Below are 16,124 nucleotides of genomic sequence, written 5' to 3' on the forward strand. Positions count from 1 at the left end.
CAGGCTGGGGGATGAATGAATTGAGAGCAGCCCTGAGGAGAAGGACTTGGGGGTACTGGTGGGTGAAAAGCTGGACATGACCCAGCAGTGTGCACTTGCAGCCCAGAAGACCAGCCGTGTCCTGGGCTGAATCAAAGGGATTGGACTAGGTGATCTTTAAAGGTTCCCTCCAACTCAAACCATTCTATAAGTCTATAATCTCTATAAAAAGTACTTCTAGCAACTTTGTGTTGTATTAAAGAGGATCGTTACATGATAATGTAGGCAATTAATTAAGAAACACTCCTAAGCAGGTACATCAACCTAAACAACAGGAGAAGTCAGGTATTCTTCCGCGTGACCTGCATTACTAAAATACTTCTTTAAATCATTACAAACTTGAGCTATCTCTCTTCTATATCTTTTGGAGGTGTACTTCTTCATTAGGGCCCTGAAACTAATTTATTCCAGACTGAAAATCAAGTAGGCCCTTGTAGTACCTTGGCAGAAGTAGAAAGTACTGTGTCTCCAACCTTAACTGACAAAGTGAGTCTAAAGCGAAAAATTGTAAAATATCTTAATGAAACTGAAAGCTGGATAGTACCCACATAAGTGCACTGGTGACCAAAGAGAAAATATATTCCACCATATTTTTCCCACTCTACTCCATTCTGTGTTGGAGATTTAGAGGGAATCACAGATTTTTACCAAGAACTCTGGAAAACACAGCCAGTCACAGACATGTGATGGACCCTTTCAGCTGCTATGCCGTGCTCCCAGGGAGATGGCTCCAGGCTGAAGGACTCCTCTATATCCCAAGGAACATCTGCAATGGTACTTAGTCCCACTGAGGGAAGAGAAGGAAGGCCAAGATCAGTGAAGATGTTCCTAATATCATCCTTTGAACACATATTTGAAAGCCAGACGTGGTCTTGTCCAAGTGACAGCTAGTGCAGAACTGAAACTTTAATCTCATTGCTCAGGAATTTAAAACTGGAATCAAAATCAAGAAGAGGGTTTTACTCTTTTCTGCATGCTTTTTACTGCCCATAGATAACTAGGAAGTGTTTCTTTTCTTCCACGGTGAAAATGCGCCAAGAAAGTTTTTAGACAGCTGCTTGGGAATTATAAAAAATGTTTACCTCAGTACATCTCAGGCAAATTGAAATACTTACACATGAGTTAAATTCTGTTCTCAAGTACATACATGCAAGTCCCATTAGAACAGTGTAAATACACCCAAAGACCAAATCTGCCAATTGAAATACTTTTGGAAAGTGGAAACTAACTGACAAAGATAATAGAACAAAGGAAAATAATTCATTTCAAATATCAAAGTACTCACTAATGTTCTAATTCCTTTTCTACTTATCAGCAAACAAAGACTAAAGCATGAGTGGAATATTCTTGCTGCTGATGGAAAGAATGACATCACCTTCTCTAGAAAAATACCTGAGCTAATTTAAAGCACTTCTATGCTTTTATCATAAAAGTTTAAATTACAGTTATTATTGGAAATGATCTGGAAAAACGGAGTTTTAAAAGCTTGTCAGAAAGGATGATTGCAGCACTTTGTTCACTTGAGCCAAAAGGTAATTGAAAGTTATTCATATACTGGAGGATGCAGGAATGGATCCACAAGATACTTTGTTTTCTTGTGAAAGGAAATGTCGCATGCTGTTCCTGAACCACAAGAGTTTACAGACTCCTTCCTTTCTTCCAAAGTTTCAACCTATCTCCACATTCTCTGCATAACCTACCTATCACTATGAAAAATACTAAATATGATTTGTTTCAAGCTGCTATAGCTGTGGCTCCAACCCACAGATATACACAGAAGTATTGATAAGTATTTCTTTGTTTAGTTCCTTATTCATATTTTAATCATTAGCCTCACCCGGAGTCCCTGAGGAGCTGCGAGACCCCACTCTCATCCAACTACATCCTTTTAAGAAACAATGAAATTAAGTTTCCTTCCTGACAGAATGATAATGCTGTCTGGCAGTGTGCAACTTTGGTCTTAAGCTGAGAAACTGTTATTATTAGTTGAAAGGGACAGGAACTGTTGATCTTCCTTCTCATTTTAAGAGAACAGTATAGGAATCTGAGATTAGTTATCTTCTTGATGGCCTTGCACGGTACAGGGCGTGTAAGGGGGTGTATAAGAAATGTTTGGTCTGGTGAGAATGCTTGAATAGGTAAAGTAGATCTTTCCCTGCAGTGCTTGTAAGCAAGCATAACTGAAGAGGCAGAACTCAGGTTTGAGGCCACCTAAGTAACCTGAAGGTGCACAAGTCCATGGGACCTGATGAGATGCATTCGCAGGTCCTGAACAAACTGGTGGATGAAGTGGATAAGCCACTTCATCATATATGAGAAGTCGTGGCAGTCTGGTGAAGTTCCCACTGTAAAAAGAGAAATATAACCCCCATTTTACAAAGGGAAATAAGGAAGTCCTGGAGAACTCGGTCAGTCTCACCTCTGTGCCCAGCAAGAGCATGGAACACATTCTTCTGGAAGCTATGCTAAGGCACATGGAAAATACGGAGGTCACGGGTGACAGTCAACATGGCTTCACCAAGGGAAAATCATGCCTGACAAATCTGGTGGCCTTCTACAATGGTGTTACAGTGTTGGTAGATGAGGGTAGAGCAATTGATGTCATCTGCTTGGGCTTGTGCATAGCATATGACATTGTCCCTCCAACATGCTTGTCTCTGAACTGGTGAGACATGGATTTGATGGATGGACCACTCAGTGGATAAGGAATTGGCTGGATGGTCACACTCAAAGAGTTGCAGGCAATGGTTCAATGTCTAAGAGGAGACCAGTGACAAGTGTCATTCCTCAGGGGTTGGTTCTGGAATTGGTGATATTTATCATTTTTGTTGGCAACACGGACAGTGGCATTGAGTGCACCCTCAGTAAGTTTACCAAGGACACCAAGCTGTGTGGTGTGACTGACATGCTGGAGGGAAGGGATGGCATCCAGGGGAACACTGACAGGCTTGAAAGGTAGGCCCGTGCAAACCTCACAAAGTTCAACAAGGCCAAGTGCAAGGTCCTCGATGTGGATCAGGGCAATCACCAGTATCAGTACAGGCTGGGGGATGAATGAACTGAGAGCAGCCCTGAGGAGAAGGACCTGGGGTTACTGGTGGATGAAAAGCTGGACATGACCCAGCAGTGTGCACTTGCAGCCCAGAAAGCCAGCCATATCCTGGGCTGAATCAAAAGAAGCATAACCAGCAGGTCGAGGGAGGGCTTGTAAGAAAGATGGGGACAGACTCCTTAGTAAGGACTGTTGCAGTGGGGACATGGGTTATGGTTTTAAACTAAAAGACAGTAGATTTAGATTGGGCATAAGGAATAAAGTTTTAACAGTGAGGGTGGTGAGACACTGGAACAAGTTGACCAGAGAACTTGCGGATGCCCCATCCCTGGAAGTGTTCAAGGCCAGGAAGGATGAGGCTTTGAGCAACCTCATCTAGTGAAAGATGTTCCTGCCCATGGCAGCGGTAGTGGACTAGATAATCTTTAAAGGTCCCTTCCAACCCAAACCATTTTATGCTTCTATGATTCTATGAAATAATGCTGGAGTGTGTCCAAAGAAGGGCAACAAAACTGGTGAAGGGTCTAGAGCACAAGTCTTAAGAGAAATGGCTGAGGGAACTAGGGATGTTTAATTTGGAGAAAAGGAGGCTCAGAGGGGATCTTATCACTCTCTACAGATACCTGAAAGGAGGTTGTAGGCAGGCGGGGGTAGGTCTTCTCCCAGATAACAAGTGATAGGAAAAGAGAAAATGGCCTTAACTTGTGATTATCAAAAGTTTATATTGGTATTAGGAAAAGTTTCTTCACTGAAAGGGTGGTCAAGCATTGGAACAAGCTGCCCGGGGATGTGGTGAAAACACCATCCCTGGAAGTGTTTAAAAACCACGTAGATGTGGTGCTTAGGGACATGGTTTAGTGATGGACTTGGCAGTGCTGGGTTAACAGTTGGACTTGATGATTTTAAATGTCTTTTCCAACCTAAATGTTTCTATGATTCTATTATTCTATGAACACCCGAAAGTTTCCCTCTTTTGTCTACTCAACTATATTAGTTGTTCTAGTATAAGTGTATTTTTGTCTGCAAGCTGTGCTTTGCTGATAGTTCCAGTCCTTCAAAACTGCAGAAAAATTGCTTTTTCAGGCCCATGCAGCCCTTGCCTGAAGCATGCCCAGGTGCTTTTTTACAAACCCATGCATATGGACCAGTTCTTAAGAAGAGCTCTAGCAAGCAGTAACTCTGGTTAGGTAGACAATTTTTTATAGTTCAGGTATCAAACTATTATCAAATTATATATCATGTTCAGTAGTAACCTCCATCATACATACTAACTCTTACACTTACTGAGTATAAGAACAGTAAGATTTTTTGATGGTTTTCAGCTCTGCTTGGAGGGGTTTTTAAACAATTATAGGGCACATGTGTGCCACCGGCATGACACTATTGACATATTTCAAGTGTAGGCTCCAATCCATGCAATAAAAGAGCTTCAGGATGAAAGAATTGTTAACATAAATATTCCTACCATCACCAAAGATATATTTATTCTCATAACCCATTTTTAGACCTCGAAGTTGAATCATTTTAACTGGAACTTTTATTCCCAGAGTGCTTCTCTAAATCCTCTCTTTCCTCAGGCAATATCAGGGCTCTTCTAACTTATACCAGGGAGTGTGGCCTTCATAAACTAAAGAATAAATTAACATTATTTTTCCATTTAAGATGGAGAGACATATTTTTATGCTACTTTTAGAAGAATATGCTGCAAAACTGCTAGTGAACACTGCAGGTAAAAGAATAGGAAAGCACAGTGGGGAAAAAAATCACAGATTATGGAGGCAGAAAACAGTCCCTTCCCTTCCAAAGAAAATGTAAACTAAATTGGAAACAAGTATCTCTAAACCAGAAGAGGAAAATCTGGAGAGTATACTTATAAATGTTAAACTAATCAACTAATGAAATAATTTGAAAATAAACCAATCTTAGTATAGAAATCATTACACTGAAAAATTTGGTTTACTTTCTTCAGTTCTGGATATCCTTATTAACAACACAGAAAGTAAATAAAAATACAAATAATCAGATTATCAACATGAGCAAATAAGCATATATGAGAATCACAGCCCCATTACTTATCATGACACTCCAGACCAACTATTACCTAAGATGTGCTTAGTTGGACTAATTAACCTAGCTCATAAAAACAGATAAAGTACCTAATACCTAGACAACCATGGAAGCATCTCTGTAAGTACTGCCTGTGGTCTTTATCATCTAAAATATATTAAAATAGAAATTATCTGAACAGCAATGTTATCCAAGAAACTCAAATCACTTATTCATTTCCAAGAATCAGTGGACATATTTGTAGCCTCCCAATGTCAGCAACTTGAAAAACCATAAACAACACAGAAATCAATGTATATGTGAAGAATCTACATTCTTTAAAAAAGTTTTTGACTCTGTATAGCTGCCAGTATTAAAAATCTAGCTGATACACACTGAATCAGACAAACATAAACTTAATTTATATTCCTATTTTAAATGATTTTCCACTATTTTTTTCTTATCACTGAGGAAATGACACTGAACTGTTATTTCTGACTAAAAAGGTAATTATGCCTATGGTCACAAGTACATTGAGTTCACCCAGAAGCTAGTGAAATGCCTAATGACAAAAAAGTCCTCCTGTTCCCTTCTTGATATTTGGAAGGTTCTTCAACACTTTAATCAATTTTTGTCCTTGGGAACTTATCACCTGTCAAACATACCCTGAAACACAAACATTCCACCAGGCTTCTTGGAAGACATCTACTTTTGACCTGATATCCACAAGCTCATGCTTTTTTCAGTACCTCTACAAGACTACGAATAATTGCAGTTAAAGATGTATCTTGAGTTCCATCTTCTTATAAGAGCAAGAGATGTTATAAGACATAGCCACCATTTACAAGATAGCAGAGTTACTATATGAGGAAGGAGGATCCTCGGAAGGGCAAAGACATTTGGCTAAACTAAAAAAAAAATCGACACATTAAACTCTTTCTTGTGAATACTGCCATTTTGAAGACAAGTGGCGAGATCATGGGTTTGACTTTCCTGAAAGTCCATGTCAAAAAAATTAATGGTTTATACTCAAGATTTATAGTTTCATATTTTCATTCAAACTATCCCCCCATTTCAGTTTCAGCAGAAGATGGCAGTCGTACACAATATCAGAATTATATTAATTCACAACATACAAGAGTATATGAAATTAAAAAAAATATATAGGTTTTCTCAATCTTATTTGCCTTTGGACAAAATATATATATAGGTTTTCTCAGTCATATTTGTCTTTGGACACTGTCTCATCAGTCTTGTTATTGATTCATTATATATAATCGGAAAGTTCACAGATGCACAAATTTATGTTTTAATAACATCTACCATTGCAAAGACAAAGACACTGTTTGTGAAGTCTTTTGAAATTGCATTTGTGGATTTAAGGTAGAATAAGGAAGAAGGTTTTTGTCTTTAAATGACAGTGAATTGTGTCCTTGAAACTGGTTTAATTAATTCATGTGATTTACTTAACAATGTTACTTTCTGTGGTTAGGACAATGTTTTAAAAGCACAATATAAACCTAAAGTAAATGCTTAAAAATGCAGGTGAAATTCCCTTTCAAAGACTGAAGATTCTGAATGATCAGATCAGAGATGGATTGAAGTAGTTTGTCTGAATAGAGTAATTTTCACTTTGATTGTTTTTCAGCTGACTACTGTGATGATGACAGCTCATATGAAGTTGACTGAATCAGTGATACTAGAATGCAAATACATGCCAATACTTCGCGTAAAATCCACAAAGCAGAGGTATTTCTGCACTAGGCCTTTTGACATCTCAGCACGCATGTTAACTTGAATTGGTGTCCTCTCTTTTTGATTTTCTGGTCTCAAAATTAAACGGAAAGCTAAGAACAGAATATAAAATCAGACACAGCTACCCAAAAGAGATGGCAATGGTATACAAAGAGGATCTGTTAATAACTGAAGTAAAATATTTAATTCTAGCAAACAAATATATTTACAGAATTTTGTTGTACCCAACTTCATAGAGGTTTAAAAGGATGCCAGTCATCATTGGAGTAGTTGTGAATATACTGAAAAGAAAATTCAAAGACTGAGGAGTAATCTGATAAACATTTGTAATCTGTCTTGCCAGGTGGCAACGTCTGACTAATTTGGAGTACACCATTTTATTGGAAACATATTTAGAGCTGACTAGTCTACATGCCATTCTAAATACAATTTATAGAAACTGTAGATTTTGACAAAAGTGATACAATTTCAAAAGTTTGCACTGGGTTTTAGTCAGCCAGATCATTTAGTCAGAACTATGAATCAAACTTCACTCAGTGCTTTGAGAAATCAGTCACCTCAAAACTATCTCTAGATGATTTAATGTGAATAATTCTGCAAAAATCATGATTGAAAGATGTATTTCTAAACCACTGTGTCTAAGAAATGACAATTAGGAGTAACCAATGTTTCAAAAAAAACCCACATGAGTGCAAAGGAACCATTCAAACCAGTTGCTTTTATGGTTGTATCTGTAAGAGCAAGTTAACAGGAAAAGAGATTACATTGTTAATGGCAGATTCTTTGCCTTGATTAGAAAAGGAAATGCAATAATGAAACTTGAACTAATAACACATTCAGACTAGATTTAGCTGTGAAAAACTTCCTTGTAACAGTAGGATGGGCATACAATAAATCTATGAAGGGCCAAAACAGCAACTGTAATAGAAACCAGAGAAGTAGTGCTGACTTGAAATAAATATTCTAAATCTAAAATGAGTCTAAAATGGACTCATACAACATTTCATTCCTCTTGGTTTTTTTTTAGTAAATCTTGAGACTGCGACTCAAATTCTTAGGACAGAAGCTAATGTAATGCTATGTGTGTCTTTCACAGCCAGCAACCACTGGCTACTGAGAAAAGATGTGACTTACTCACTATACCATATGGTTTATAATCTCAACATCACAAATCATGCTGGTTTTGGAAGGAAGTGTTTTGAAACACTGTGGAATAGAAGATGAAGTGGGGAGAGAGAAATAGAGAAGTGTGCTATAGACTGTCTCAGTAAAAAAACAGAAATGCAACTACAGGCTTCACAGAAGCTGACAGTGCCCAACTACAAACAGGACAAGGGTAAGAGGAGATAAAACCCTACACCTTCCCTTTTTTACCAGCACAAAACCCCATACTCACAAAACACTGTTTCAGAAGACAAGCAATGTTGCATGCAGTTGATTAAACACACATAGCAGTGTCGACAGCACCATAGCTTGAGGTTGGCTTACAACACACAAACTGTTTCTACGTAAGTGAATCAATGGCAACATGGTTCTCTGAAAACTATCAGGTAAAAAGCAACATGAGTAATGACAAAATAAATCTGAAGAAAGACATTCATTCCTTTCACTCTCTGAAGGCACTATGACTATAAAGCATATGGGTATGTGTGCAGGTATGTATGCACAGCCAGGTGAAAAAACATTTACATGAATCTCCAAATTCACTTGGTAATAATGATGTTAACACCTCACCCACTACTTTAAACTTCAGAGTAATGAAACTATAATGCAGCTAGACTTCTTCACCCCTGAAACTTAATCCTACAAATCTTAAAATTTTCTCCTTCCTGTATTCTTCTCTCTGGTAATCTATTTAGCTGTACAAAGAGTATGATACATGAGAATAAATAATGCTTGCTTCACAGAAAGTGAAATACAGACTAATGAGAGTGTGAAGAGTATTGCCTCCTACAATTTCAAATGTATGAAAAAATAGTACTTTGCTCTTTGGAAAGGCATAAACACCTGTGGATAAAGCAGACTTAAAATGGAAGTCCTCACCATCACTCCCTATCCCTGCCCTACTTCCTGGACAGACATGGAAACGCTGTGTTTGGACCCAAGCCATGGAAGCCATTTGATTTCTAAGCTGCTCTGATTTGTGGAGTTCATTGTTCAAAGTTTAGTGTACACCTGGGTGCTGAACCCAGTTGTGATCTAGATGCCTAAACAAAAGTGCCTAACGCCAACTGAGAGGCCTTTGGGTAGCCAAGATGTCTGCCTGGGACTGGCAGATATGACACAGGGTCTCAGGAAAGACCCACACGCTCTGAAGCGGCAGCTGATAGCTAGGGTGGATGGATACCCTACAGCTATTCCGCATGTAGAATAGCACTAAATGCTTAGGTTTGGGTGATGGAATATCACTCCTTATATCTGATAACACTGTCTAGCAGGGAGACCTCAAGAGTTTTGTCACCTAAATCCCAGGATAAATGCTTTAGCCAAGGGAACTTCTAATCATTTAGACACATTTTGTCCCCTTCTAGAAGAGCAATCGGCAGATTAGAGTGCTGTTAAGCTCCTTACATCTCCATTGTATGAGGCTCTGGAGGCTCATCCTGATTTAGACGTTGGCTAGTTCCCCAGGTCAAACATCTCCACTATGTAGGATGTTCAATGCTAAGGGAAAAGTCGTAGGGACAAACTGGAAGACCTCTCAGTGGTATAGTCCACAAGGTAGGGACCTGTTGTTCCTGAGGAGCAGTGCAGTACTTCTGGAGCAATGTTTCTACTTTAGCTTCCTACCAAACAGAATCTGTTTCATGGGTACCACGGCTATCCTCAGAACTGAACTAAGAATACACAGTATACGGAAACCATCAAAGTATTTGCTTCAAAACTGCATTACTGCTCTGAATCAAGTTGCTAACGTAGACCTAGTTACACTATACATTCAAAACTCAGATTTGTCCCAGGGCCACTAGGCCACACCACTTTTATAGTTTTATCAGCTTCACTGCTCAGTGCAATAGCTTCTGTGTTTTAGAAAATAAATTTTAAAAATAACCCTCTTGTACCTTTACTTGTCTTTGTATGTCACCTGAGGAATTTCCAGGCTCCAAATCTCCATGGGCAACTGGCAAAAGGTACCTCCTTTGTATCAAAGTTGTTAGAGAAACTGCATTTCAAGTTCTTGCCACAGTACAAGTATTCAAAAAACCCAACAGGTTTCAAACATAGTGATAGTTGAGTTATAAGACTCTTAAGCTGATATCTCAGTACCATCAAGAGACAGCAGCTAATGTAGAAACCTTTTGTTAACCACCAAATTAAAATATCCTGGGTTTTAACAGTTTTTCAATGGTGAAGCTATTATCAGGCCCAAGTAAATCTTGTATTCACCCAGCTGGGATTGAATCTACAGAGACATCCTCTACAGCATCAGTATTTGGCTGTGTAACTTACAATTTATTCTTCCTCAGTCCACCAATAGTACAGCACATGCTGCTTATTTGTCTACTTCTACAAATGATCTTCCATAGCACCTTACATAAATACTAGAGAATCTCTGATTCCTTTCTTATCTATTTTTTATTGAAGATGTAAAGAATAGCTAGTGAAATGGCAGTTCTGTGAAATTAGAATCATGTTCATCATTATCATAGTCTCAGAGTCAAAGATGCTGTTGCCTTAAGGAAGGAGGTGTTAACACACCAAGACCTATGGCTACTTTTAACCCCATGTAGAAGACTTCTTTTTTTGGTTTAGGAATCCAGAAGCATTAGCTGGCAGGGAGCATTCAGTCCAATGTGTTTCTGGGGTATCTCTGAAGTATTATCTTACGATTCATTCTCCTTTTCATGTGTTCTAGCTCACTGTATGGGAACTGCTTTTCACTTATGTATAGTCTATCCAAACCACACCTACTACCCAGTGCTGCTGTGACATGGTTATTAATGAATCAATAAGCATTCAATCAATCCAACTAAAACCAAAAAGGTATAATTTCATTAAGAGCAGGTGCACAGAATCCTCTCATGGCAGTTTTCCATGGCAGAAATCCATGGGTAGATGCATTTTCTATGCAAAATCTCTGACTCATAGAGAAGCATGGTAATCAGAAGTGCTGAGTCACTTTAGTTTGGTGAAGAAGCTACTTTCATGCTGATGCAATAGCTAAAGTGCACAAGCACATCAAATTTCAAGTTTATTTCTACAAATTAATTTGGAAGGCATAATGCATTTTCCTCTTTAGCACATAATCTTTTGTTTTCCTTGGAGTTACCAATACTTGAAAGCTGACAGTAGAAGCAGAAAATCAGCTTGCAAACTAAATACCTTGTTTAGAGCAGGCTACTAGTGAATGATCAAACCCTACATAAGTTTTTGTAGTCTGGAATAGTTCAGGAGTAAATACTGTTGATTGTTTTAGGGCACTGCCTAGCACCAATGCACAAAAAGTCATGAACAATGCAGTCCCTAAGATGCAAGCTCATTTGCTATTATTTGTTGCGAGGAAATGGTTGACTTGGAATTCTGGTGACCTTTATAGCACCTGAGCGAAGCTCCCTCAGACAGCCAGGTTCTTCCATCATGCTTAAAAATCCAGCTCATTTCTAAGTAGCCAAAAGCTTTCATCAAATCAATGAATATCCAACAGATAATAAGATTTTTCTCTTGGATGCAAAATGATGCAACTTTAAGAATAGTTTCATGGCTTGTTGGAACATGTTTCAATTACAGAAGCTTTCTTTATTACAATATTCTAGGACATTCAACATGAATAGTTTTTAATCACTGTATTTAATTTCTTTGGCTGTAGTGCAGTTGACCTCCCTACATGGCTGGGCATTAGTCTGAACTGCAGCAGTGCAGTTGTCATGAGAAGTTGTAGGCAGTCTGCCTTTGGCACCCGTAATTATTTTGAACAAACGTAGAAAGTGCTGGGCTATCAACTTTGCAATCTACAATCAGCTTTTCCACCCCTTACAGGCATTATGCCCGGTTAAACCCTATAATGCCCTGAGCCATGCTTAGAATAAACACATACTAGAAACACCAAACTGGTGAAAAATAAATAATCAGGAAGGAAAGCAATTTTACTGAGACTTTATGAACACTTTTAATTAATATCTATTATTTATTTATTAATCAATATGTAATATGTACTGTTTAAAGGGATTAAAATCTGCCTCTTAGGTAAAAATACAATTTTCAGTTACAGATTTGTATTCAGCCTGCTTCTGTAGGGCCACAAGAATAAAAACAGGAATGTAAGAGATGATATTTCTAAAAAATCTAATGTAAAAAATAATCATTCAGTGCCTTGATATTAAAAAATGTAGCAAAGAAGAACAGAAGCATTGCACATCACTCAGTGCAGATGACTTTTATATTGAAGTCTTGGGAAGAAATTAATCATTGTTATAAGTGGGCAGAACACAGCTGGGAGTGGCTGAGTTGTGTTTGCAGCCAAGGCAAGCTGAACAGCACTCTGTGAAGCAGCTCAGCTGGATTCCTGAGCAGCAAGAGGCTTGCTAACCATCAGCCTTTTACAACACTGCAGTAGTAAAAGCCCACCAAATGGCAGCAAGAATGTGTTTGGTCTCAGGCCCGGTGGGAATTTCCTCAGATTTCAAATAGCGGGGGCCATATGCCAAGATCCCTGTAGCACTGCTTAGCTCGAAAGTAAACAGCTGAATATATTTGGCACAGTCTTTACTACTGTCGCTCAAACAGCTTTCATATGGGTTTGTATGGGCACAGCTATGATAGCACTGCAATTAGGAAGAATTCGTTTTTTAAGTCAATATTCTTTTGCTAAATCTCTGGAAAGCATGTATAGGGAAAACATGACTCAGCAAAAAGCCTCTTAAATTAGATAAACAAACATGCAGATTTTTTCACTTGTTTCTAGCAGAAATCCCCCTTCCAGTCATCCATCTATGTATAAGGGCAACATTTCTGAGTGTGGGATGGAGTAGGGTGTGCTCTTTAAACTTAATGAAGGACTGTGTTTCTCCTTTCCCATATTAAAATTTTTCAATGATAATCTTGACGCTATCAATATTGCAGTTACTGTAATAAACAGACTTTTCCTCCTAATACCCTAGTGTTACTATCAAACTTTGTGGGTTCCAAAAATGCTGATTCCCATTAGCAGTCCAGTGGTCATGCTGACATGAAAAAGGCCAGGTTCAAACATCATGCCAGAACTCTTTGGTCTTCAGCTGACTGACACCTGGACATGCTGCAAATGATAAATTGGATTGATCTTCAAGAATGAGATTACCAGAACATTACAGCACTGAGCTGTACCAACACATCTACTCTAACAGCTGTTTTGCTGGCAGATTCCAGGGAGACCTCTTATCATAATCTCATAACGAGGCATTAATACCAGCCTCAGAGGAAACTGCTTGCTCTTTCACGAAGAGGAATTATCAGTAACTGTAAAACTCCATTTACTGTACTGTACAGGATGGAAACATTGGTGACAAGGAAAACATTCCCTGGATCCTCTTCTGCAAGTGGGAAGACACTCCTGAACTATGTGCTTCCTTCAATAGGAGAAGTTGTATGTTGAAAGTCCAATACTTGATAACAGAAAACTGATGCCAAGACAGTGGGCTTTGATGATACTTTTGTATGAGGGATAGTAAGAGGAATTTTTATTTTTGCCTGATTAGTTGAGAAAAAGCATTGATCCTGCATGAAATTATAGTGAAAGCCACTTACAGAGTGATGCTACAGTGAGTTCATTTTATTGCATAATAGAGGACAAATGAAGCAGATTAATTGTAACAGAAAAAGACCAAGTCATGAAGCGCTGTCCTCTCTCAAAAGTACACAAGGCTGTTCTTTCTTGTGGCGTCTATAAAAGTTCTCAGCATATTTCAGAGAAAAAAAAATGTCTTTGTTCAATGTTACGGCCCTTAGAATCCATAATATCTGTATCTGGACTCGTATAAAAATCAGTGTTTCTCAGAGCGAGGTGAAACTTCACTACCTAGGTTCAGTTTCTCCCAGGCATTGTATAGGCATACCTTGAGGCCTACCTGGCAGGGAAAAATCTATAGCAGTGCAGGTTAGATGAGCAGGTGGCATCAGAAATAAGGCTGCATGGAATAATAAATATTCAGAGAACCACAGATGCTATTGCTGGCTGATTTCTCCAGGACTCCTAGGTCTACAAAAGATCTCTCAGATATTGATTCTTTTTTCCTTGATATCAAAGAGATGAACAATCCCACTGAAGTTTGCGGGAGCTGACGGATGCTACGAAAGGCTTTTCATAACAGCACTGACAAAGTTGCTTGCCTGTTTCTTCTGCCAGAGGAAAAGATCATAGGGCTTCACCACAGAAAGAAACAAAACAGTGAATAAACACTGAGCAATTCTTTTAAGGTGAAATACATATTCAGGCTGCACTTGCCTTCCAGATGTAGAGAATCCCAATGTTTCTGTATGAAAAACAGGTTCTGCATTGTTTAGGTTTGCATAAAATAAGATGAAGCAATGGTTTTGTCAATAATTCTGAAGCTCTTACAATCCCAATGTTATAATCAGTGTTTCAATAGTGATATGTAACAGTTAAATTGAGCTAGAATGGACATGAATACTTCAAGATTTTCAGCACCACAGAACACAAGGAAGAACCAGGGAGCATTTTTGGCAAATTAGACACGAACAAGTATGATAGAAGTGATTTGACACTGTAAAGCTTGCCCTCTGTCCAGGTAAATATCTGTTTACTATGATAACACCAATGAGCAATTTCTCCCTATTAAAACAATTCAAATTCATTTAAAGCTGCACTGAGCTTTTATCAACCACAGTATAAACAATTAATATAAAAAGCAATATGTACATCTATATAAAATGAGAATATGCTGAGTTCTCCCTTTTTCCTCTTTCATATTTCTTAAGGTTATTGGAGTCATTACTTCCCGCTACAACGAAAAAAAGAAGAGAAAAAAAAACCTTCACAAAATAATTCCATGTCTTTGGGCATCTAAATCCTCAAATTGAGTTACTTAGGACCTGAGCCAACAGGAGGGTTAAATGAAGCTGTAATATCTAACGAGGTAGTGTTTTCCCCTCAGATGACTGACTATTCATGCGGAGCTACAGGACTTCCATGCAGCCTTTCTGCTAAAGCCAACACTGATTTCATGAAGAAGATACAGAAACCAAAAGTTTTTCAGTCCATTTCACTCACCAGTTGCATAATCCTTGATCATTGTATACCAGTGATATTACACAAAGTGATGTTGGTTTAGCACCCTGAACAACTCTAATCTCTTTTGAGACTTGTTTCTTGGCAGAGAACTGAGCTTGTTTCAATAGAGAGCCCTCTGGCTCTAGCTGTCCTGCCTTTCACAACACGTTGACCCAGAGGCATGCAGCTGCCCTAGTTTGTCTCAGCTGGAGATCCTGAGGTGGACGTGGTTGACAGCAGCTGGCACTGCAGCCTGGCAGGGAAGCTGGCTATAGGGGCAGGTGGCTGGACTGCAGCACAGCACCCTCTCCCAGTCAAGCTCCTGTGGGCCTGCCAGACCTTGCACCCCACGCAATGCAGTGCTCCTGCGGCTGTGCGGGCATAGGGACTAAAGGCCAGACTCATCCGGCGCCAGCAGCAGGAAAAAGGCTGAAACCTTTTCCTCCCTTCCCCACTGAATGTTGGAAAGTGAAGTACTTCCTTCACAAAGACAGTATACTGTTGAAATGGCTGAAAGGCTGAAGCCTAACGTGGGCAGAAGGTACAATTTTTCTTGTTATCTGAGGTTGGCAGGCACATATTTGCAGATGAATCAACACAATTTCCTAGGCAGAGAGACAAATCAATTCCCTAGAGCTTCATACCATGGGAAATGCTTTGGAGAGTGTTCCAAGTGGTCCTTTTTCAAATAACAATGTGGTTTTGAGCCAGCAGCTCCTTATCAAAGTATTGATCCTTTTCTGGCATTACAATATCTCGTTGAGATGATGACATGATGTTTCCAGTGGAGCCAAGGGCACCTCAGCCCCTCTCCAGACACACTTGAGCACACTGAAAAGAGCAATGAGATGCAGAGTACTGATGAATAGTCCTTTGCTTCCAAGAAAGGAGAACCTGAATGCAAACAAGGACTTGTTAATATAAATGCTTCTTTCACATTTTGAGATGCATGAAAACAAAAGCACATAAGCTTCAACATGGCTTATAAAACACAACAGATTTCCTAAGATAAGTTAGATACCGAAA

Source organism: Falco biarmicus, chromosome 5 (assembly GCF_023638135.1).
Source record: "Falco biarmicus isolate bFalBia1 chromosome 5, bFalBia1.pri, whole genome shotgun sequence".
In the NCBI taxonomy this organism is placed as follows: domain Eukaryota; kingdom Metazoa; phylum Chordata; class Aves; order Falconiformes; family Falconidae; genus Falco; species Falco biarmicus.